This window comes from Schistocerca cancellata, chromosome 10, assembly GCF_023864275.1.
Source record: "Schistocerca cancellata isolate TAMUIC-IGC-003103 chromosome 10, iqSchCanc2.1, whole genome shotgun sequence".
In the NCBI taxonomy this organism is placed as follows: Eukaryota; Metazoa; Arthropoda; class Insecta; order Orthoptera; family Acrididae; genus Schistocerca; species Schistocerca cancellata.
The window spans coordinates 10070999-10096821 of NC_064635.1; the positions used below are offsets into that span (position 1 = coordinate 10070999).

Below are 25823 nucleotides of genomic sequence, written 5' to 3' on the forward strand. Positions count from 1 at the left end.
CTCCTTCTATGTACCTTTCCAAGCTGATTTTTTGGCTTATAAGAGCTTAACTTTGTAGTAATATTTACTTTTCAAATAAGCATTGCAAACCATATTCCTCTGCTCAGTACCTCAATTATCATCACTCTTATGTATTTGGTACAGTATGAGCACATTTCTCTAATTTGTGCCAATTCTTTTGCATACCAATTAACTTTTTTACTTTTAAGTTTACCTGAAAAGCTAACATCTGCTTCTGCCAGTGAACAAATAACTTGACTCATCCCACATTTGTGAAGCCTCTTCTTCATAGCAGACTTTACGGAACATGATGCATGAACAAATGGATGATTTACACTAACACAATACAAGACGTTGTAACAATAATTTCCATGTAGACTTTGCATCTTTGTTTAGGGTGAGAGAGGAAGCTCTTTAAAGTATTTGATGAAAAAAAGCATTCAACAAGCTATGATAAGTCATCAAACAATCAACTGGCTATCCATATACACCCAAAAGAAAATTAAGAAGTTTTCTACTTTGTTGCTCCTATAGCATACTGGATTTCTTGTGTACAGCTACTGAATGTTTCTGTTAGTTGCATGACAAGTGTCATCATTCTTGTAAAGATATCTTTACTCTTACATCACATAAGTAACTGTCATCTCCATGTTTTTCTTGGCACAATTTCATTTTTCTGCAAGACATTTTGGTGACCAATCCTAGGTGTTGCAAACTGTATTGTGGTCTCTGCCTCGTCTTCTCTAATACTCACTTCTGTGCTCATGTAGAGGTTCAGCACACAGTATGCAGCAGTAATGTAATATAATTGAGGAAGAGATGGTTTCACTTCAATATAGCACCCTTCCTGCTAATTTCACTATGTTACATTTAACCTGGTAACACATAAATAACATAAAATAGGACTGTGATAGTTAATACTAATCTTCACTCATTTCATATACCTAAAGGCTCTATGCTGTGATTGATGAAAATGTCTTGGGTTTGTGTATCACTGGAAAAAAAACAGTGTCCATCGTATGTGGGTTCCAAAATGGGAATTCCTTAATAACAGCAGTTGCAACCTTTGTCCATGAACTGCTAAACAGACTGGATAAAGGAAACAAAGTCACTGGGGTTTATAGATTTGTCTAAGGCCTTTCATTCTGTGACTCATGCAGTTCTATTACCCAAATTAGAAAGTTACAGTATAAGAGGAGTAGCATTTAACTTCTTACAACTGCATCTCTAATATAGTGTAGTAAACTGCATTATAAGAATGAAAGTAAAATCCTAATTGTAAAACCAACATACAAAACTCTCAGCCCTGGAGTTCCTCAGGGAAGTATTCTTGGGCCATTTTTGTTTACTGTATACATCAATGACACAACTCAGCCACAAAACTCAAACCCAGTTAATTATGCTGGTGATATGCTATTTATTAACTGGGGCTGTACTGATCAGCTAGCCTTATAAAGCAATAAAGAGAACTCTGAATTGATCACAGAACATCTAACTATGAGTAAACTTACAAGACTGTTGTAACGACGTTCTTGTTGAATTAAAACCAATCTCATACTTAATCATAATCTACAGCTGAAACATCTGATAAATGTGTCTTTAGGCATTGTGATTGAGAAACATCTTAAATGGGAAGAGCATTTAGTGACTGAAACATCTCTCAAATATAATAAATTCTCCTGTTCTTAAACAAGTGTATTATGGATTAATTCACTCGTATTTGCAATACGAGACTTGAAATTTGGGGTGGGGCATCCACACTCTACATGGACAGAATATTCAAGCTTCAAAGAAGAGCAGTTAGGATGACTGCCAATATAAGGAAATGCCAGTCCTGTAGGGACTACCTCAAAAATTATAATTTATTGACTGTGTATTCATTGTAGGTACTTTATATGTAAAAGAGAGTGATGAAGTAAATGTAATTAATACAGACATTCACAAGTAAAAGAGAGTGATGGACCAAGTGTAGTGAATAGACATCCATAACTACCATACATTAACCAGATGCGATTACCATAGGATGCTAATAAAAAAGCTATAGATCACAGTTCACTTGAAGCTGGAAGACAATTCTGTACTAGTTTGCCAAATTATATAAAGCAGCTCCATGAAAAACTTTTTACAGAAAAATTAAAACAGGTCTTAAGTAAAAAATATTTATACTCAATGAAAGATTTCTGGGCTCCATTACAAACAATTCTAGTTTTATATACCTCAGCATACTAACAGTGGCAAATGCTTATATAATGTATAAATCTGCTGTATACATCCGTTATATTTGTGGCATGATATCTTTGTAAATGTACTAAACTGACAATGTCTAAGACTGTAAAGTTATTATGGACAAGTAAATATTATTATTATTATTATTATTATTATTACATAAAAGAAAGTAATTAAAATTCCTGGACCAAGATTCTGTAGAGGTTGTTCATCAGTGTGTGCCAGACATAAAGCCTTTATACTTAGCAATAAAACTGCTGACATTGTTTAATTATTTGCCTTTTGATAATTATTCTGTTTTTGATTTTCTCATCACTGAATTCTCAGATTGAGGTGTACACACACACATTTGCAATTAAATGTTCCAATGTAGTTAAGTTAACCCAAACTGCAACATTTTTGGTGAGCCCCAAAGTGATCTTAGGCACCAACTGACATAATCTCAGATGACGACCAATGTCAATTGATGTGATATGCGTAATGTTGCATACCAAACATCAAGTGTAAACAAACCGCACTGCCTGCACCATGTGCCACCCACATACTACAATGATTACTTGTTTTGAATGTCAAGCACCAGTCTTTCATGCCAGCTGTGCCGTGCACCATCCATGTATTGAGTGACAGCAACATCAGACCAGACACTGTATGTTGATGTACCTGTTTCAATTAGCTGAGTCACATTTACATACCACCTTTTTGGCAACAGAATTCAGTTCTACAGTTGATGCAGCTCAAGAGACAATTTGTGCTCGATAACATCACAGCTGATGTAAGCAAATGTGGCTATGTTGTGGCTGTGCTAATGAAGATGGCTTTTGAGAGACTAGATATTTTGACCTTACCACCAAGCACCGACTGATGCGAGACTTACAAATGCCCTGATCACTTGCCTTTCATAATTGGAAGCAAAGCATCTTGAGAAGTTCCTGTAAACAGAGGAGTTAGGAGACCACACTCCCTCGCAGTCAATTGCCTTCATCGACAAAACTTTGATGGTACCACAGGCAGTTTTGTTCTCAAATGCAGAAATGCAGTCCTCCATGTGAAATTAAAAACACAGTAGAAGTCATAACGACAGTGACTGGCTTACCGAACAGCAGCTGTCAACTGTTTGTCAACGACCTCTATACAAAGCTCCAGTTCTCGGCAGACACAGGTGCATACGTGTCTGCATACCCATCCACTCAACTGCGTCGTCGTAGTAGTGATGACTGTCATCTTGACTGTCAACGGATCTACGATACAGACATATGGCTGCTTAACACAATCCTGCCCACTGAACCCAGGTATGCGCTGTTAAGTTTGAATAGCAGTTTACTGCAGCACATGTGACACATCTTATACTCAGAGCTGATTTTCTGTCATTTTAGGTCCTGCTACCAGACCTCCGACATCATCGTCCCCTGGACAGCACTCCCAGTCTGGCCAGTCTGGGGTGTGTACATTGTGTGGACAATACCACACTGGTGACTCTTCTTATGTATAACTTCTTAAACAGTTCCCAGAGATAACCCAACGAATACCTACGCTACTTGGCACTTTATTATATCCTAACGACACCGAGGCCTCGGACCACGCTTGACTGTGATGCTTGACACCAGAGAAGTTGCAAGTAGCCAAACACGAAATTTCTTTCATGCTTGCACATGCAATTGCAAATATTGTTGGCACTGGGAGAGGGCAGTGAATGTAGTGGTTGTGCATCAACATGTAGAAGTGGGCAAGATGTAAAGTGCCTACGCTTAGCAGTAATATCACTGACATTGTTTTATTCTTCACTTGTGCCAATTATTCTGTTATTGATTTTCTCATTACTGAATTCTTGAATGCAGTGTACACATATGTATGCAATTAAAGTTGCAATAGAGTTATCTGGAATTGCAACAATTCTTTCCCAATTATGAATGTTCTCAATTGGTCCAATGGACACTATGGCCATCAGGGTATCCTGTTATGGCTTAGTTTATGACAAACAAAGGACAAGAAGTCATCTGCTTACATCTATAGAACGCACAGCAAAGACCTTACCAGTATCGGCAAGTTTAAAAATGTACTTCAATCTCAAACCTGGAATATTGTTTACAAGGAAGATGATGTAGGCAAGAAAACTGACATCATGTGTCATTACCCCAACATTGCCTTCCCATTAAAATGAGTGAAGGTACAATATTCAGCCAGGGACATTCAAAATGGCTGGATCATGAAGAGTATAAGAATATCATGTACAACTAAGAGGACACACTGTGAACAAAGCATAACTACAGAAGATCCAAATTTCCACAGTTATTTTAAACTGAACAAGAAAGTCATTTGTACAATAAAACATAAGACAAAGGACTAGCAAATAAAGCCTACATAAATTATTCAAAGAACAAATGCAAAACTATATGGGGTATTGTCAGAAAAGTTTTACAAACTGATATCAAACAGGAAACACCAGAATCTCTTCAATGTAATGGTTAATAAGTAACAGACACCAAACTCATTTGTGATACATTTAATAAAGTGTACAATACCTGAGAAATCATATTTTCTAGTGCCTGTAATACTGAAGAAGGTTCTCTTAATTATTACGAATATGAGAAATTCCCTCTCATCTGGCCTTGGTGGTTTACCTACCTACAAAATACAACATGTTGCTAATGAAATAGACAATCATTATGCAATATACGCAACAGCTACATGATTACCGACATTTTCCCTCAACCACTCAAAACCTCCAAGATAGGGAACATGCACGAGGTCAACACCTATCAATCTGTAACCCTCATCTTAACTGTATCCAAAATAACAGAAAAAATGGTATGTCCTTTCTTGAAAATAACTCCCTGTAACAGCACAGTAGTTTGGTTTTTGGAAAAATACGTCCATGAAGCTCTCTTTTCAATTACTGACCGGAGAAATGAAAATACAATTCTTCTGGACTTTTTATTGATATTACAGAGTCATCTAAATTACTAAGCTGCTAAAATAGGGTATGGTTACCGGGTCCCACTAGCATGTTGTCTACCTAATAGGCTTCACAGGCATCAAAAATATTATACAATTATTTACTGTATTTAAAAAATTAAAATAGTGTCATAATCTAGAATAATGTTATGTGAAAGGTTTAACAAAGCAAGACAAGTATCACAGTTACATTATAAATTCCTTGCAAGTGCGCCAAGAGCTATGTGGGCCTGTCTAAATGGACGGTTGCCAATCTTGGTGTCAAGCATCAACATCACCTTAAATACCGGCATTTGGACAAGTCAGTGGTGGCACAGCACAGCCAGGTAAACAAACACAAGATTTTGTTGGAACAAATGAGAATACTTGCTCATGTTTTGAACTACTAGGACTCTGTGATCAGAGAAGCAGTTGAAATTACATTCTGTGAAAACAACTTCAATAGAGACACCGGCTATGCACTTAATTATGCACAGAAGTGTACACCGGACAAGCACCGCTAGATAGAGAGCACAAGCAAAATCTATGGACATAGAGCGTGCCACCTCTGCAAGTGTCATCATGACATAATCCAGCCTATCACATAAGTGGACCCCTTTCCTTGTGGATCTTTGGAAGGCAATATAATCTAGCAGGATGGTAGTGGGGTGGGAGTGTTCAAGGACAGCACAATAGTTCTTGACAGCCTTTCGAGACAAGGAACCTTCTTATGTCTATACATATACTTAGTTCACTACAGTACACATACATCTAAAGGCAGAGATCACTGTATAAAAACTACTGTAACAAAAATGATAGAAGGTTGTATACATGGAAGAACCCTGGAGATACTAAAAGGTATCAGATAGATTATATAATGGCAAGACAGAGATTTAGGAACCAGGTTTTAAATTGTAAGACATTTCCAGGGGCAGATGTGGACTCTGACCACAATCTATTGGTTATGACCTGTAGATTAAAACTGAAGAAACTGCAAAAAGGTGGGAATTTAAGGAGATGGGACCTGGATAAACTGAAAGAACCAGAGGTTGTACAGAGTTTCAGGGAGAGCATAAGGAAACAATTGACAGGAATGGGGGAAAGAAATACAGTAGAAGAAGAATGGGTAGCTTTGAGGGATGAAGTAGTGAAGGCAGCAGAGGATCAAGTAGGTAAAAAGACGAGGGCTAGTAGAAATCCTTGGGTAACAGAAGAAATATTGAATTTAATTGATGAAAGGAGAAAATATAAAAATGCAGTAAATGAAGCAGGGAAAAAGGAATACAAACGTCTCAAAAATGAGATCGACAGGAAGTGCAAAATGGCTAAGCAGGGATGGCTAGAGGACAAATGTAAGGATGTAGAGGCTTATCTCACTAGGGGTAAGATAGATACTGCCTACAGGAAAATTAAAGAGACCTTTGGAGTTAAGAGAACCACTTGTATGAACATCAAGAGCTCAGATGGAAACCCAGTTCTAAGCAAAGAAGGGAAAGCAGAAAGGTGGAAGGAATATATAGAGGGTCTATACAAGGGCGATGTACTTGAGGAGAATATTATGGAAATGGAAGAGGATGTAGATGAAGATGAAATGGGAGATACGATACTGCGTGAAGAGTTTGACAGAGCACTGAAAGACCTGAGTCGAAACAAGGCCCCTGGAGTAGACAACATTCCATTGGAACTACTGATGGCCTTGGGAGAGCCAGTCCTGACAAAACTCTACCATCTGGTGAGCAAGATGTATGAAACAGGCGAAATACCCTCAGACTTCAAGAAGAATATAATAATTCCAATCCCAAAGAAAGCAGGTGTTGACAGATGTGAAAGTTACCGAACAATCAGTTTAATAAGCCACAGCTGCAAAATACTAACACGAATTCTTTACAGACGAATAGAAAAACTAGTAGAAGCCGACCTCGGGGAAGATCAGTTTGGATTCCGTAGAAATACTGGAACACGTGAGGCAATACTGACCTTACGACTTATCTTAGAAGAAAGATTAAGGAAAGGCAAACCTTCGTTTCTAGCATTTGTAGACTTAGAGAAAGCTTTTGACAATGTTGACTGGAATACTCTCTTTCAAATTCTAAAGGTGGCAGGGGTAAAATACAGGGAGCGAAAGACTATTTACAATTTGTACAGAAACCAGATGGCAGTTATAAGAGTCGAGGGACATGAAAGGGAAGCAGTGGTTGGGAAGGGAGTAAGACAGGGTTGTAGCCTCTCCCCAATGTTATTCAATCTGTATATTGAGCAAGCAGTAAAGGAAACAAAAGAAAAATTCGGAGTAGGTATTAAAATCCATGGAGAAGAAATAAAAACTTTGAGGTTCGCCGATGACATTGTAATTCTGTCAGAGACAGCAAAGGACTTGGAAGAGCAGTTGAACGGAATGGATGGTGTCTTGAAGGGAGGATATAAGATGAACATCAACAAAAGCAAAACGAGGATAATGGAATGTAGTCGAATTAAGTCGGGTGATGTTGAGGGTATTAGATTAGGAAATGAGACACTTAAAGTAGTAAAGGAGTTTTGCTATTTGGGGAGCAAAATAACTGATGATGGTCGAAGTAAAGAGGATATAAAATGTAGACTGGCAATGGCAAGGAAAGCGTTTCTGAAGAAGAGAAATTTGTTAACATCGAGTATAGATTTAAGTATCAGGAAGTCATTTCTGAAAGTATTTGTATGGAGTGTAGCCATGTATGGAAGTGAAACATGGACGATAAATAGTTTAGACAAGAAGAGAATAGAAGCTTTCGAAATATGGTGTTACAGAAGAATGCTGAAGATTAGATGGGTAGATCACATAACTAATGAGGAGGTACTGAATAGGATTGGGGAGAAGAGGAGTTTGTGGCACAACTTGACCAGAAGAAGGGATCGTTTGGTAGGACATGTTCTGAGGCAACAAGGGATCACCAATTTAGTATTGGAGGGCAGCGTGGAGGGTAAAAATCGTAGGGGGAGACCAAGAGATGAATACACTAAGCAGATTCAGAGGGATGTAGGTTGCAGTAGGTACTGGGAGATGAAGAAGCTTGCACAGGATAGAGTAGCATGGAGAGCTGCTTCAAACCAGTCTCAGGACTGAAGACCACAACAACAAAAAAAATGTATGTATATTCTGCCATTTACAGTGTGTGTGTGTGTGTGTGTGTGTGTGTGTGTGTGCGCGCGCGCGCATCCCACATCTTATAGTGGACAAGATTCTATGGATATATAAATTATCTGTGAAGTTCACAAACATACATTTTCTAACAATTTTTACACATAAACATGTTTTGCGGGCTACCTGTAAGAGAGTTTAGGTTATAAATAAGCAAAAATAATGTAACCAGTCACTAAACATGAATCATTCAACTATCTTTCTTTCTTCTTGTGTTACGGCCTCTGTAGGACCCTTTGTGGACTGCATTTTCCTCTTCTTCTCCCAGAACCCCTTCATTCTTTCTCTTCTCTCCCGCTCTTCTTCCGAGATCTTCCGTTTCCGTTTCTCCTGGCGGCTCCACTGGTGACACTCTAATCTTTTCCTGTATTCTTCTCTGTCATTGATCTCCGGCAACTTTGTCGGTGTATATTTGTTCCCCCAATTTTCCTTTCCTTCGACCTTGATCCCCAATTCCAACCAGTCCTTCCGAAGTTCAACAATCCACTTGGTTCCTGTCTTTCCCCTTGTCCTCCCTGTTGTTTCCCACACTCTCTTCGTCATTCTGTCCATACTCATCCTAACTACATGCCCAGCAAACCTTGCCCTTTTGAGTCTGGTTTCCCCAGATATTGTTCTCATGTTCCGGTACAATTCTTCCCTAGGTCTTCGCATCCACCTCTCTCAACCGCTTTTGGGACCTCCATTCAACTATGAAGTATTCTGCGACCTTTACTCTGTCATCAAATGAGAGTTTTTGTATTTAGATCAGCAGCATTGCTCCTAGGAAGCCAGCAAAGTTGAAATTTCTACACTGTTTTAATTTTATCAATTTGATTTCAAATATTTTTGGCAGTTTAGGAAAAAAAAAAAAAAAAAAAAAAACACTTTAAGAACTGATGGTTACACGTCTATGTGAGAGTATGTATCCCTACTCACCAAATAAAGAAATGGAGTCAGACACGAAGAAATACTCAGTTAGCTGTGAAGCTTTCAAAAGATATCGTCGATAAGAGAGCTAATGTAAACACGGCCGCTTATCTTCCTGGAACTGTGGCCTGGCTTGACAACAGCAAAAGAAAAGTAAACAAATTTTTGAGGTTCAGTGTCAGTGAGAGCAAAGAATTTTCTTATGCTCCAGGAAACAGAATCCAGTTCATGCAGATAGCCTACATTTGTAGTGGCTAAGTCAGACTTATACACATCTTTTTCTATACATTTAAAAGGCCACTTTTGGAGGTTATCTAATCACACAGTGATAACAATATGTCACTTTCTGAGAGGTCTGCACTTGTTTCATAGCAGTTTTTATCTGAATCAGTTGTCATGTCCAGTTACAGATAACTAATGCATGTCAAGCCAAGCAACTGGACAAGTACAGAACACTATGGAACCCTTCTCCACAACTATCTTACTCTCATTTCTTACAAGACCAGATAAATTAAATTCATTCTCTCAATTTATTGAAACTTTTTGCTTACTTTTTGAAGCAGCATCTTCCTAATTATGTCAATTTTTATTTTTATTTTTTATTTTTATTTTTTAGACTGACACACTTATTTTTGGATCCTCAGAAAGACTACACTTTCATGATCAATATACTGTCCTGAATGATACACGATATAATTTAAAATGAATCAGTTCTTATGGCTAACTGTTGCATCAGAGTTTTCTGTCTCAATAGCTACTTACCTTAAATCACACAATAACACTTACAACCACGTGGAGATGTCACTCTTAGTCACCCACGCAGTAACTCTTTTACAATGTTGAAAGTGAACACTGGTGCCTAAAAATTAAGTTTAATGGGGAGCAGAGAATTATGTCTTAACACAACATGGAAAATATGACTTATAATGCCCGCTTTACAGCCTGAATCATCTACGTGAATAGTACGCTGTTGGAAACTGTTTTATTCATTCATTCAATTACCATGTATTGTGAAACCCATCATGAAGGAGAGCCTTTTGGATGTGGAATGAGAAAGGTCAAAACTGCTGGCTGCAAACAACAAATTATGATTATGATTAGTGCTAACCTACTCAAAATCTTCTAGATTAATTATATATGTATACATAAAGCAGAAGAAAAATACCTGCTGTAAGAAAAGCAACTACTACCCCTCTTACCCTTCTCATCTGTTGTTTTTTATCATACACTTCAAACAAAGCACTTATGACTTTATACTGGCCACAACTAGCTGTCTGTATCTGCCAAAGTCAAGCACTGTTTAATAGAAACATTAGTTAAGTGGAAATTGCATCCCCAAGTCCAAGTATTCCGATAAACTGCGGTACCGGCTAATGAGATCTATCTGAGGATTTTCAGTTTCCAGTCTGTTGTCTACTGGCAAGACTTTTGCACCAGAGTATAGACCTCGATTCAGAACCCTAGAGAGGGATGCATAATATAAATGCAAATTATTTCTACTTCTAATACGGCTTTTCTGAATTTTAGAATTGCTCCTAAATTCGCTTTTGTTGCTAACCACAAATATCATTAATGAGTATATGTATTTGCATGTAAGTGTAAGAATCCCTAGGTCCCTGAAAGGATGCCTGAAAAATATTTAGTTATCAACTTCACATAATAATCTTACTGCACACTTCTTTAGAATAAACAATTTTTCCACATTGGCTGCATTGCCCTAAAATATGTTGTTGTTGTGGTCTTCAGTCCTGAGACTGGTTTGATGCAGCTCTTCATGCTACTCTATCCTGTGCAAGCTTCTTCATCTCCCAGTACTTACTGAAGCCTACATCCTTCTGAATCTGCTTAGTGTATTCATCTCTTGGTCTCCCCTTACGATTTTTACCCTCCACGCTGCCCTCCAGTACTAAATTGGTGATCCCTTGATGCCTCAGAACATGTCCTACCAACCAATCCCTTCTTCTTGTCAAGTTGTGCCACAAACTTCTCTTCTCCCCAATCCTATTCAATACTTCCTCATTAGTTATCTGATCTACCCATCTAATCTTCAGCATTCTTCTGTAGCACCACATTTCGAAAGCTTCCGTTCTCTTCTTGTCCAAACTATTTATCGTCCATGTTTCACTTCCATACATGGCTACACTCCATACAAATACTTTCAGAAATGACTAAATCTAAGCTCTATGTTAACAAATTTCTCTTCTTCAGAAACGCTTTCCTTGCCATTGCCAATCTACATTTTATATCCTCTCTGCTTCGACCATCATCAGTTATTTTGCTCCCCAAATACCAAAACTCTTTTATTACTTTAGGTGTCTCATTTCCTAATCTAATTCTTTCAGCATCACCCGACTTAATTCGACTACATTCCATTATCCTCATTTTGCTTTTGTTGATGATTATCTTATATCCTCCTTTCAAGACACGTTTCAGTCCATTCAACTGCTCTTCCAAGTCCTTTGCTGTCTCTGACAGAATTACAATGTCATCGGCGAACCTCACAGTTTTTATTTCTTCTCCATGGATTTTAATACCTACTCCGAATTTTTCTTTTGTTTCCTTTACTGCTTGCTCAATATACAGATTGAATAGCATCGGGGAGAGGCTACCACTCTGTCTCACTCCCTTCCCAACCACTGCTTCCCTTTCATGTCCCTCGACTCATATAACTGCCATCTGCTTTCTGTACAAATTTTAAATACCCTTTCGCTCCCTGTATTTTACCCCTGCCACCTTCAGAATTTGAAAGAGAGTATTCCAGTCAACATTGTCAAAAGCTTTCTCTAAATCTACAAGTGCTAGAAACATAGGTTTGCCTTTCCTTAATCTTTCTTCTAAGATAAGTCGTAGGGTCAGCATTGCCTCACATGTTTCAACATTTCTACGGAATCCAAACTGATCTTCCCCGAGGTAGGCTTCCACCAGTTTTTCCATTCGTCTGTAAAGAATTCGTGTTAGTATTTTGCAGCTGTGACTTATTAAACTGATAGTTCGGTAATTTTCACATCTGTCAACCCTTGCTTTCTTTGGGATTGGAATTATTATATTCTTCTTGAAATCTGAGGGTATTTCGCCTGTCTCATACATCTTGCTCACCAGATGGTAGAGTTTTGTCATGAATGGCTCTCCCAAGGCCGTCAGTAGTTCCAATGGAATGTTGTCAACTCCCGGGGCCTTGTTTTGACTCAGGGTTTTCAGTGCTCTGTTAAACTCTTCACACAGTATCATATCTCCCATTTCATCTTCATCTACATCCTCTTCAATTTCCATAATATTGTCCTCAAGTACCTCGCCCTTGTATAGACCCTCTATAATAGTGATCGCCAAACTGTCAACTGCAAGCTACTAGTAGCTTTTGGGGACATTACCGGTAGATTGCTGCAATGCCCAGGACAGCTAATGTGGACTGTTTCACCGAGCTCAGACCACACTCATGGCAACAACAGCTTGTTTCCCCTGTGCAGCTGCCATTATCAGTCAAGGATACTTACTGTTAGCCTCATAATTGATTGCATACACACTGAGGTGTGTGCATGTTGTTTTTCGTGTGTATATCAGAAAGTTATAAAAAACTTGTACAGACACAGACATACTGATGAACACCTGGACAAATGTATTTGAACGGTACCCACTCATCCATTTTTTTTATTTTTTTAAAGCCTTGATAACAAAGAATGAGTATTATCTTTCTTTGAACTTAATAAGTGTATAAAAAAAAAATAAAAATCTGTCCTCGAAATTGCGTCATTCCATGTCAATTCAACCAACATGAGAAAATGTTCCAGCTGACAGTCTCAGATTTGGCTGAAATTTAGCACACCAATGCTACCAAAGTGTGGAACACTCATGTACAAAATTTTAAGTTCCCCTGCCAATTAGTTCCAGTATTATGGCTTATGAAAGAAGGTGGCATGACCTGGAAATTGCAACCCGCATCTGGCAATCTATCTTCAGACCCAACTTCAGGTCTTAATAACTGTGGAACTATTCCGCACAGTCCAGTGAAATTTTTACAACTCAGTAACATCCACTTAGAGAACACACTCTATAAATCAAAACACCAACAACAAGGTCTAGGTCCAGTACAGCCAGGCCACATTGTAATATGTAGGGGGGGGGGGAGGGGGGGTCCCACATGTGACTTTTACCAGAAAAGGACACAATGAGCATTATCTGCTGAAAGACACTTGCATATCTAGGTAAAGAGTCATTTCTACCAATTTACTCTTTCAGTAAAGCAGTATGGAATAAATAAGATACAAATTAGTTTTGTTACCTTGTCCAGTCTGAATGTTGTTGAACACTATGGGCTTTTAGTATAGGCAGATACCAGCAGGTAAAGTAACCAATCACTAATTACTGTCTTGCAATATTTATTTTTCCATGAACTAGTTTCAAGCCACCCTGAGGTTCATTATCTGAAGGGGTTGATTGCACAAGCATTATTCTGCAAGGGTCTCACCAGTACATACTGTCACCAGTCTTGTGGCATTGCAGTAGTCTAATATGTATTGAGAAATATTGTGATCTCGAACTTAATGGTACTGTATGCATCTGCAAGTGGGAGGGGCAGGGTTCAAAATGGTTCAAATGGCTCTGAGCACTATGGGACTTAACATCTGAGGTCATCAGTTCCATAGAACTTAGAACTACTTAAACTTAATTAACCTAAGGACATCACACACATCCATGTCCCAGGCAGGATTTGAACCTGCGACCGTAATGGTCGCGCGGTTCCAGACTGAAGCGCCTAGAACTGCTCGACTGCACTGGGCAGCGGGGGCAGGGTCATTCCACGTCAAAACACGCAATAATTCACGGATTTGTAACTCTCAGATTTTTACAGAACTTGCACATTTGCTTATACTTATAACATAGAAACTTCTGCAAAATCTTTTTGGGCTCAGACTACAACTTTATTTTGTATCGAATTTTAAATGTAGTGATATTCTGATAACAGGACTCTGCAAGAACGTCAATGCAAAATAGTACTTATCTACATAAATGCCTATAACTCAGGTGTTTATGAAGCTTTTTCTCTGAATTTTTTTCAGAAGTTAGGTAAGGCATATAGTTAACAGAAACCCAGTTATTGAAGCAGTAACGTAACAAAGAAAAGTTTTAAAAGATATTAATGTAGATCAATTTCCGATTTCCGAAAAACTGTGAGGATATGGAAAAATACTTATATCACATTTCTCCATTCCTACTGGGAACCTGATTTTGGTCTTAAATAATCCTCTAGATTGTAAGCTTTCTAATAAAATAAAAATTTTAACAGTATTCTGCTAATTGATATGCACATCTGAAATCAAAGTACTTTTTGCTGTGATCGAAAAAGGTCATTTTAAGTAAGTTCAACCACTCACTGTCTCACTGCCTCAGATGCAAGGGTATCAAATTAGTATATTTAAGTATAGCTCATTCTAGACAGGAAATTTAATTCTAAGTGTGAAAATTTATTTCCATTCATTTGACTAATTCAGTAATTTTTCAGAGACTATAATATATATGATTTGTGTGTCCAGTCAATCACCTGCTCACAGCGATAAAAAAAAGCATTCCTAAGACAGCAGTAGATCATTTGCAACCTTTATAGGCATGAAAACAATGCAACAATTACTGAAATTTATTGTTGAGAATAAATGGCATGCAGCAATTAGTCTGTTTGATCTCAGCTGCTCTTCGTCTTTCTGAGAGATAGATAGGTCATAACTGTTTGTGGTGCAGCACTATTGTTTCACTTGTATAAAGTATGTTTCAAGTGAATTAGCACTCTGTTAATTGCAATGGAGAATGTGAATTCATGCACTGTTGGAAAATTACTAAAAACACCATGTCATTTGACAACCTATATCTTAGTAAAAACTCTACAAAAAATAGAAGAGCTGTGTGAATACCAGTGAGATTTGATATTGCTGTGACCCATATAAGCATTCCACAAGATCAAGAAAGTGCTACTATATGTAGACATCACAAATACTATTACTTAAAAGTGTTTGAAAGTCATCAAAGAACTTGTTGTGGTCTTTAAAAAAAAATGCTCTGAGGTCAGTTTGCTTGTCTTTGTCTAAAACAGTAAGCGCTAAAAGAATCTATGTAAAACCAGGCCAAAAACTGTGCACAACATGTCGTAAGATTTGTGAACAGAAAACTGATGTCAGTGATAGAAATGAAAGTGATGCAGATGACCTGGAAGTGACAGTCCACAAATCAGTAAATCAAAGTATTGAGGATGCAAATAAAACTTTACATGATTTGGAGTGCTCTCTCTTAAGACTCCACTACATTCCAAATCACAGCAAGGCTTCATTTGGCAAAAAGAAGCTAGAAAAAGTGAAGAATGTTTGGAAAGAAAAGTGTGCCAGGCATTGAAGATCCTGACCACAGAGAAGAAACATTTGATGATGAAATTGTTAAGATAGCCAAACATTTTGATGGCCATGATATTGTTAATGAAAGAAAAGGTAGCTAGTGTAAGAGTACCTGCAAAATTTCAGATTTTAACTTTAGCTCCACCCTCTTGGCCAAAAGAAAACATAATGTTAGAATTCAATGATAGTGAGTATGTGGTTCAACAAGCAAGGAAGCTGAAAACAGAAATGGGTGTTTTATCAGTTCCTAAACCAAAAAGGGAGGAAGTTATTGCTGATGAAGTGGTAAGGATTTCTAACAAAATGATGAATATACTCGAATGTTACAAGGAGCAAAAAAAGGTAGGATTCCAAAGAATGTGTATATGCAAAAAAAGACTCATCCTTTCAACTTAAGAGAACTGTACTCTTGTTTAAAATGGGAGAACTCAAACATTAACACTGGTCTTTCTAAATTCTGCTCACTAAGACCGAAGTGGTGCATTTTAGCCAGTGCTACAGGCACTCATTCAAACAGAGAGACAGAGAGAGACAGAGAGAGAGAGAGAGAAAGAGAGAGAGAGTGTGTGTATGTGTGTGTGTGTGTGTGTGTGTGTGTGTGTGTGTGTGTGTGTGTGTACCAAAATGTAAAACTGCTGTTGGATGTGGAATAAGAAGAAACATACAAAGAACTTATAAAATTTCTTGTATGCGACTCTGAAAACTATGACCGCATGCTTAATCACTGTGATAACTGTCCCAGTGATGACAAACTGTCAGAATTATTTACCAAAAATTAGCTTACAAAGATGCTGATGATGAAATTGAATTCAGCCAATGGATAAACATAGATCATCAGGCAGATTTGGTAAAGCAGTCTACAACTGTTGCAGAATACAAAGACTGGTTGGTAACAAAATTACAGGCACTTAATCCGGTTTCATTTGTATCTGTCAGTCAAACTGACTGAAAAAATTGGAAGAAAATCTAACCCTGGCAAAAGCAATTCTGTTCATGGACTCTGCTGAAAACTACAGTTTTGTAATTCAGAATAAAATTCAGTGTTACTACTGGACAAGAAGCAGCTGTACAACCCATCACGTTTGTGTTTATGTGGTAAATGAAGAAAGTGAATTGGCAATAGTGAACCACTGCTTTGTAAGTGATGATATGGAACATGATGTAGGATTTGTAAATGCTGTCCAGAAAGAAGTGGGTAAGTGGCTGGTAGAGCATTAGCCCGAAGTGAAGAAAGTGCATTATTTCACTGATGGACGTGCTCCTCAATATAAGAATAGAAAAAGCTTTAAAAATTTGTGTGAGCACAAAAGCGATCTTTCTATTGATGCTGAGCATTCCTTGTTTGCTACTAGCCACGCTAAATCTATGTGCAGTGGTTTGGGAGCAATTATAAAATGTATATTGAGAAGAGCTAGTCTTCAATTAGCGGATGACGCACAAATAACAACTGCACATTTTAAATTAACATTAGTGTGGCTAGAATGAATTGTTGTTTAAAGACGCTAATTTGACACCCTAAATAAAGTTAACCCATTTAATGAAAATCTTTCAATTAAATTTAAAACTTTTGGCTCTGTTCTTTCATGAAGCAGCCTTACTATAGGTTGTCAGTTTACATAATCTGATTTGAACAATCTTCTGAACAATGATCAATGATGTGATGTATGTTAAATGAACATTCAATACCTATCAAAACAAGGCATACTTCCCTCCTCTTCTTTAAAAAAAAAATCAGACTTTCCACAAAAATAAATCTTTTATCAGCTTTTTTATTTGAGCGGAGCTTCGGTTATTTGTCTTGAACTGCTAAATCTGCTATTAGCGAATATTCAAGCATTTGCAAGGCTGAATATCATAGGGTGACATTTCATTCACAATGGAAAGGCAATATGTAAATCGGATTGTTCAGAATTCGAGCCTAGTGAACAATGAAAGCCATGAAGTGTGACTTCACATGTTACGTACATGTCGTATGGCACGGAATTACGTGTATGTTTCACTTGTAGAGGCCGGTCATTTGGTTTGTTTACAATAGGTCAATGCTGTTTATTTCTTGTGGTTGGTGACCCAGATCGTGTTGTGCATGATACTCGGGTAGATGTAGTAAAGCTGTCAATCCATTTAGGGAAAATGTGTTTTGGGTTACCTTTTGAACAAAGTTAGTAGTACAGACATGGGCCTAGTCTAGTCCGAGGTCTAGATTAGGATGGAAGGTGACAGTTTCGTTATGAGTTGGAGAAGCAACAAATGTAACATGACAAACTCGAGTTTTCGTATACATTGCACATTTCCTGGTAACATTTATGCCTTTAATCAAAAGCCTATTTTCGCACTTTGGTCTCATATTTGCAAGCTTCTAACATAATTGAAGGGATTAGTAACAAGAACATTCCCATCGCATAGCTCCTCTATTCCTGTGGGGATCCCGTTCATTGTCTGTTTTTATTTTGCAATTTTTTTCGTGTTGTTAGTGACAACGAACATTTGATCGTTCTTAAGAGTTGTATGTGTGCTAAGTTAATTACGTCAATGATCTATTGGTGGAGTGTGACGTTGCTAAGTAATGGCCAATATTCCTGAGTGTGCATACTGAACAGTACTTGACTTGTAAACAACATTTTATAGATCTTCTCAAGACCTTGACATCAACATTTCCTTTGTGTAATTGTTGATTTTATAGGTGAAAGCATTATAAGATTAATTTACTTCACATTCTCTCATTGACTGATATCATATGGAATAATTTTCTGGAACAATTCCAAGCACAGACACTAGGTACTCTTTGTACAGAAACCTGCTGCGAGCTTAATGTAAAATGTCCTTTCCTGAACTCCAGGTATGCAACTATTTAAAAAGATTAGACATTCTATAACATGAGGGACAAATACAGCATCCATTATCAACATCTTAGCCCAACTCTTGCACAGAAATAAGTGTGCAGCTATAAAAAAAGGTTAGCACCTCCCGTGTGAATCAGCGAGTCAGACTGGTTATGAAAGTCTTAAATACGATTGACACCATTTCTGCTGATCAGCTGCTCCAACTCTGTGGATGAATATTTAAACAGGTATCATCTGATTTACTTTTTAAAATTTAGTTGGAGATTTAAGACGTATAAAAAAAAAAATCATGATGTTATATGAATGGTCACATTGTAACCATTTTTTACAGAGAACTGTTTTATTCTTTAACCTACTGTCACATTCCATGTTATAGGAAGTTGTCGCAAATATTATCCCTCAAAAATGCAAGAAATTAAAGTTGGAAACTTGATTTTTGAGCTATGTGCGTATTTTTCCTTAGGTTGAGGAACAGTGGTACGAACCGGAAGGTTGTGTGAAATTTTTTAGACACATTTTAACAAAAGATCATTTAGGATTTAGTTATCTACACTGCTGCATATGTGTCCTCCTGGAACCTAGTGTAACAAGTTGTTATTCATTACAGAATTATCGTACTTTTAGAAGCGAGTGGATAACCATCGGTTCTGATAGATGTAATAGGCTTCAGTGTCAGCTATAAAATTTGTTGTATCATGACATGTCTTGAAACTGGCTCATTTATATCAGAAATGGCTAAATTTGAACCCCCCCCCGGATAAATTTCTGTGGCTGCCTTTGCACTGGCATGTAATCAGGAGGCAGCACGACTAAATTTGTCGAACATAAGTTATACAGCTATTGCTAAAGCCATAGTATTATTGTACTACTATCAGCAAATAATGCTGCAACTGACTAAACAAGAGGTGTGATGGGAATATGGGATATCACTTCTAGGAGTATATGATGAAACTTTGCACATTTGCTTATTCTTATAACATAAGAAATTGTGCCAAATATTTTTGTTTACAGACTAAAACATTTTTTATATTGAATTTTAAATGTAGTGATATTCTGATAACTGGGCTTTATAGGAGTGTTAATGCAAAATGGCACTTATCTACACAAACGCCCATAACTCAGGTGTTTATGAAGATCTGGATTTGGAATTTTTTCCTTAGTTAACAGAAAAACACACTTAACAGACATGTAATTGTTTAAGCAATAAAGTTACAAATAACAATACAAAAAAATTTAATGTGTGTCACTTTCCGATTTCCAGAAAAAGGGTCGAAAGAAGCGTCCGATCCCACGCGTCAGCTTTGACCCGTGATGTAAGGGTGCTGTCGTGTGTGAAGTCGTGACGGCGCAGTATTTGGTTTGTGAGTGTGGCGTGTTTGTAAATATTGTCGTGTTGTGGTTTGTTGTGCTCTCTGGTGGTATGTTCAGGGTTCTCGTTTGTGTGGTGTAATGGGCTCAGTTTGCTTTCGCTCGTTATCCAGAATTGTTCGAGTGTCGGCTGTGTTTGTAGTGGAATTCGTTTCAGTGAGTTAACGATTTTGTGTGAAGGTTTAGTGTTGTTCGCTGTACATCGTGTGGTAATTTTAGTAAAATTAATCGGTTGTTGTTTTTGTTCAGGAATGGATATGACGGATAAAATTAACAGTGCGCAGGTCAAGGGAAATGTTCGATCCCATTGTGTGGCTGTGTATGTTAATATTGGTATCGGGAGACGTTTTTGAGCTATATAGGGCAAGGGAAGTGTTGATCCTAAATTATGGGATCGGGAGCTGCTGTTGAGCTATACAGGTCAAGGTAAATGTCCGATTCCAGACGATATTGTGTTTAGTGGTATTTGGAGAGGTTTGTGATGTCGGTTTTTTTCGTCGTTTAGTGTGGTTTTGTATGGGGGCAGATGTCTAAATTTGTTTATATTTTCTTTGCCCCCACCCAAAAACACCCCATTTCCCGCGCTTGTCTCGTTAGTGTCATTAAGCTTTTTGTGGAAACTGTGTGTGTGTGTTTTCGATGTATTTTGGTCCTCATAATGTGTACATACCGACTTTATATGCACCATATTGGAATCGTGGTTTAAGGTTGTTTCCGTCATATTTGTGATGTCATGGGTCAAAGCAGACGGGCGGGATCGGACGCTTCCGTATTTCCCCAGAAAAAATACAGATACGTTGAAAAATACTTAACCTGGTGGGAACTTAAAATTGGTCTTAAATAATTCCCAAGATAGTACATATTGTAATAAAACTATTAATGGGTTTCTATGAATGGACACACAAATAAGTCTGAAATCACAATACTTTGTGTTGTGATGGAAAAAAAATAATTCTAAGTAAGATCATCCAAACGTGACACCCACTGCTTCAGATTTTTACAAAACTTTTTTCTATTTGTTACTTTCTGCATGGCAATAGTGAATGCAAAATTTCTCCACATAAATGCTCCAACTGAAGTTTGTCATTTGAATTGCATTACTTCAGACAAAAATAATAAAACAGAAAGTATCTTATTTTCTACACATCACTGTGATATTTCCCCAGATGTCACAGAAGGGATGTCTCTTTATTAGAAAACAAATTAATAACTATTCTAGACTTAAGCTGTGTCTGTTATGACACTACAACTGGCTTTTAACAGGCAGAGTGTGGTCTATCATTTCTAATCAACTTATACTATGTACATTTTTAGGTGTTTCGTCATTAAGTTTGAGTCATGTATGATTCAATGACATGTTTGTACATGTCGTAGATAAATTCAAAAGGTCCGGCATGCTGATCCAGAACAGAAACGGTGACAATTCACAGACTTTACAACAATATCCCATACAGTACTCGTCACAGTACGAAGAAACAAACCCATTCATACCAAATTTGTTTACTTTACCAATGCCTATAGACTCCAAGAGATGACACTTCCATATGACATGGATGCTAGCAGAGACTAGTTGATACGTGGAAAAGTTCTTTCGTAGGCACAATACTCACCAGTCCATAATGTGCAGCAGATAAGCTTATCATAGTGTAAACAATGATTGCAATCCTGTCCTTACTGATAACCAGCCAGACATTCATCTGCAACACAGTGTTTTAAAAATCATTCCTTTCCCTAGGTGCTCTGCTAATTGTGATCAAGTAATGATTATTGTTAAATGCATGACAAAAACCAAATCAGCAGAACTTTAAATGCCTAATTCCTGCGATTTGGCAACTGATAAATCTCTCATGGTTTAAAAAGTCTTTAGATGTCAAATGTCAGAATATTACGGGGCAACGTCTAGATAGTACATGTATGGAATAGAACAGCCAAATACAAGCACTCGTGTCAGTGGTCTAAGAAAGAAGTTTTTGCTGCCCTTGAGCATCTTTGTCGACACTGATTTGGGCACTGTTATCTTGTGGAAATCGACAGCGTTTAGATAACATCTGTGGTCATCTAACATACGGAACTCATATCACGGCCTACCGATAGTTGTGTCACTGTATAGGTTTTGAACGATGTCATTTTGATTACAAGAGTATTGCAGTTGAGGTAAATTTTTGCAGGTAACACATTTAACCACGTATTTGACAAGTATTTACAGAATCTCCCTAAATGCGCTGAGAAATTGAACATTTGCGCTTAAACTGCCAGATTAGTCATAACAGAAGGAATTTTTAAAACCTCTTTTAGTATACTGTCATCGCCATGTATCAAAAAATTCAGAAACAAACCGTCGTCTGCTTGGTTATAAATTTTTATTAATTTCTAAAGAAAATATTGATGTCGGTATTGATTTTGCTAATATGACTTAAATATGCTGCATACACCTATTTATATAACTGGAGATAAGAAAACCACCTCTAATTAGACTCATTTCATTCCTTCAGTTCCCTTTATACTGCAAATCTTTGAGAAAGTGGTCTATAATACAGTACTGATGTTTATCTCAGCAGAACTTGTTAACTGTCTTTCAACGGCCGGACTTCGGTCCTCTCGCAGCGTAGTGTAATGCAGTGTCAAGTTGTGTCGTGTGCTCGTGAACTTAAAGCGTATGTAGAAGTATCATTACCGCACAGTTGTCAATCGGCTATCTGTGTCAGCAGCCAGAGGCACCGGTATTGTCGGTGAATTATTCCGAGCCGTCATAGAGATTTTATTATTTTTTATATACGTTCTTGTGTTGTTCTTTTCCTTAGTGACAAGAAATAGTTTTAGTTCAGATACATTTATCGATTCTAGGATGGTGTGTCTTACCCATGAGCTTGTCACTTCCTTGCGAAGAGCTTAACTCCTTAGGCGAACTCAATAAACAAATGGATCGCATCTGGTATGATGGATTCATTGGAGGCGACGATTCCGTCAGTTTCAGAGCGCTTATCCCTATTCTGGCCACACGGCCCGGCACTATGGTACCGTAAGTGGAAGCTGCTTTCCTCTCTGCTGGTATTATGGCAGACGCCACCAAATTTGCGTTGGTTGTAAGTCAGCTGGAGAATTGTTACACCACTGAAATGGAAGACGTGATCACCACACCGCCTAGAGTCGACATGTTATAAAAGCTAAAATCAGAATTGATACATTGGGTTTCCACATCACAAGATGAATGGCTCTGGCAAGCATTAAGCCACAAGGACATAGGAGATTGAAAATCTTCGCAATATTTATGGCATTCGCACAGGAATGTGGACACTGGAACAGAGCCAGACAACCAGCTGCACACTTTGTAGAGCAGCCACTTGCTGCCACAGACGAAAGCCATCATAGCATTGCAGACAGAGGTGCTTTTGGATGCGGTGGCTGACTTGGCCAATTGGGTAGTGGACTGTATAGTTCCTGCTCCGATTGGCTCATCAGTTGCTACGTGTGACAACATGCTGACAATGTCAAGTAATCCAGTTCATCAACGATGTTCTCTGTCCCAACCGATGCACTGGCTGTGATGTCTCATAGCCTAGTATCAAAATGGTCTCATGAGCAGATTAAGATAATCTGGCAGCTAAGTTCGAGACCCTCACCAAGTGAATTGACAAGTTGCTATCCTGGTGTGACAGCAGCAGTGACAGAAACTGGTACCGAAAGAGGTCTCGAAGTCATTCCCCTCCTCGATATCCAGACAAGAACAGCAACCAGTCTGCTGATATCACAGAAGATTTGGGGACCGGGCACACAAGCACATATCACCATGCATGTACCAAAAACCAGCAACAGTTGGACGTAGTCATTGCTTCTGGTGCCAGAATGAGGTTTTCACTCTGCAGCGGAATGTGCACTGTTATGAAACTTCCTGGCAGATTAAAACTGTGTGCCGGACCGAGACTCGAACTCGGGACCTTTGCCTTTCACGGGCAAGTGCTCTATCAACTGAGCTACCCAAGCACATTACGCCCCGTCCTCACAGCTTTACTTCTGCCAGTACCTCATCTCCTACCTTCCAAACTTTAAAGAAGCTCTCCTGCGAACCTTGCAGAACTAGCACTCCTGAAAGAAAGGATATTGCGGAGACATGGCTTAGCCACAGCCTGGGGAATGTTTCCAGAATGAGATGTTCTCTCTGCAGCGGAGTGTGCGCTGTTATATCCTTTCTTCCAGGAGTGCTAGTTCTGCAAGGTTCGCAGGAGAGCTTCTGTAAAGTTTGGAAGTTAGGAGACGAGGTACTGGCAGAAGTAAAGCTGTGAGGACAGGGTGTGAGTCGTGCTTGGGTAGCTCAGTTGATAGAGCACTTCCCCGCGAAAGGCAAAAGCCCCGAGTTCGAGTCTCGGTCTGGCACACAGTTTTAATCTGCCAGGAAGTTTCATTGTCCTAGTGCCTTTTAATCAGTGATCGGAATTTAGGCTGCAAATATCTAGTGGATACTGGGTCAGACACTAGTGCCTTTTAATCAGTGATCGGAAGTTAGGCTGCAAATATCTAGTGGATACTCGGTCAGGAGACTGTTAAATTGTTGTAGATCAGCAACCTTATTCTATGTGTCTGCTGTGAACAATTTGTCAGTAGCAATGTACGGCACCCACCCAGTGTATGGAAGTAGACCTGGAGCTGCACCCAGCATTTATATGGGATTTTACAGTCACAGATGTCGCTGAACCCATCGTTGGTGCTGATCTATTGGTGAACTATCACCTGCTACAAGATAAGGTGAACACAGTTAGTGGATGGCGTAACCATTCTGGTGGCTTTGGCGTTCCGTCGCTACTCGGTGGTGCACTCAGCTGAAGTTATGCAGGCAGATGCTGCAGAGTATGGTTTCTAGCCTTGACGTGACCCTCAGGAGCACCGAAAGCTGTATATCATGATACTGTACATGATATCAATACCACAGATAGCTCACCAGTTTCCTGTCGACCATGACGTCTGACCCCAGAGGGGTTACGATCACAAATGCACAATTTAATGACATGCAGGGGGAGAGAGGATTATGTGGCCATCCAGTGGTCCATGGTCCTCTAACATACACCTACTGCAAAAGAAAGATGGTGCATGGCGCACTTTGGGGATTACAATATCTTCTACACCCACATGTTGCCAGATTGTTATCCTGTTTCTCTACTGTTGGATTACAACTGTGCATTATGTGATGTGACAGTTTACAGTGTACTATACTGTGTTAAGGTGTGTACACAAATACATGTAGTGAAAGAAGACATTCTAGAAACAGCACTCACTACCCCATTCAGATTGTTTGAGAGTCTGTATATGACATTGGACTTGCGAAATGCTGCACAAACGTGGCAGCGGTTTATTGTCGTGGTACTGCCAGGACTATCCTTCTGTTTAACATACTTACATGACATGCTTATCTTCTTGTCAAGCATGGAACGACACGAGCAATACCTGACAAGTCTTGGAAAGGCTCAATACATAAGACGTGTACTAAACACAGCCAAGTGTAATTTTGGACAGCCACATAGCGATTTTTTAGGACACTGAATTCCATTGAAGGGCTCATTTCCTCTGGCTGAAAAGGTAGAAGCATTTTGCAGATGGTGCGCCCACATACTGTTTGGGAGTTCCGACGTTTTCTAAACATGCTGAACTTCTATCAGCAACTTCTTCCACACTCAGTGGCATTATAAGAACCTTTTACCACAACACGTACTGGCAGTACTCATGTGCATGCACTGTGCAAGACTTACCTCCACCTCATCCATGCGGGAGCTTCTCGCTGTAGTCCTCATACATCAGTTGTATTGCTGAATGGTATCATCCCTAGCTTGGAAGTATTTTACAAACTGTGGTAGAAGTGAAGTTTAATGCTCCATTTGCTGTAAAAGTAAATGCAATTGGTGTGTACCATCAACTACAAAATTAATAGAGATGTATGAAGCTGATTAGGTGTTTTGCAACATGAGACACCCTAAATACAAAAATAGTTTAAGAAGATTGTAGTATTATAAAAAT

The 25823-nt window shown here is 38.5% G+C and overlaps 1 protein-coding gene across 15 annotated transcripts in view; it reads right to left on the bottom strand.

Moving 5' to 3' along the window:
• LOC126106324 (mitochondrial 2-oxodicarboxylate carrier-like) overlaps positions 1-25823 on the bottom strand; it is a 185220-nt gene that overhangs the window by 71133 nt on the left and 88264 nt on the right. The window contains exon 2 of one of the 15 annotated variants that reach the window (XM_049912559.1): positions 25559-25687. The exons of 8 other annotated variants lie outside the window; for them this stretch is intronic. The gene's annotated coding sequence lies outside the window, so the exon portion shown is untranslated. Of the gene's footprint in view, positions 1-4745; positions 4870-5380; positions 5660-9247; positions 9457-21329; positions 21420-25558; positions 25688-25823 lie in introns of those variants that run through there. 6 more of the 15 variants (XM_049912565.1, XM_049912562.1, XM_049912563.1 and 3 more) reach the window with 6 other exon arrangements.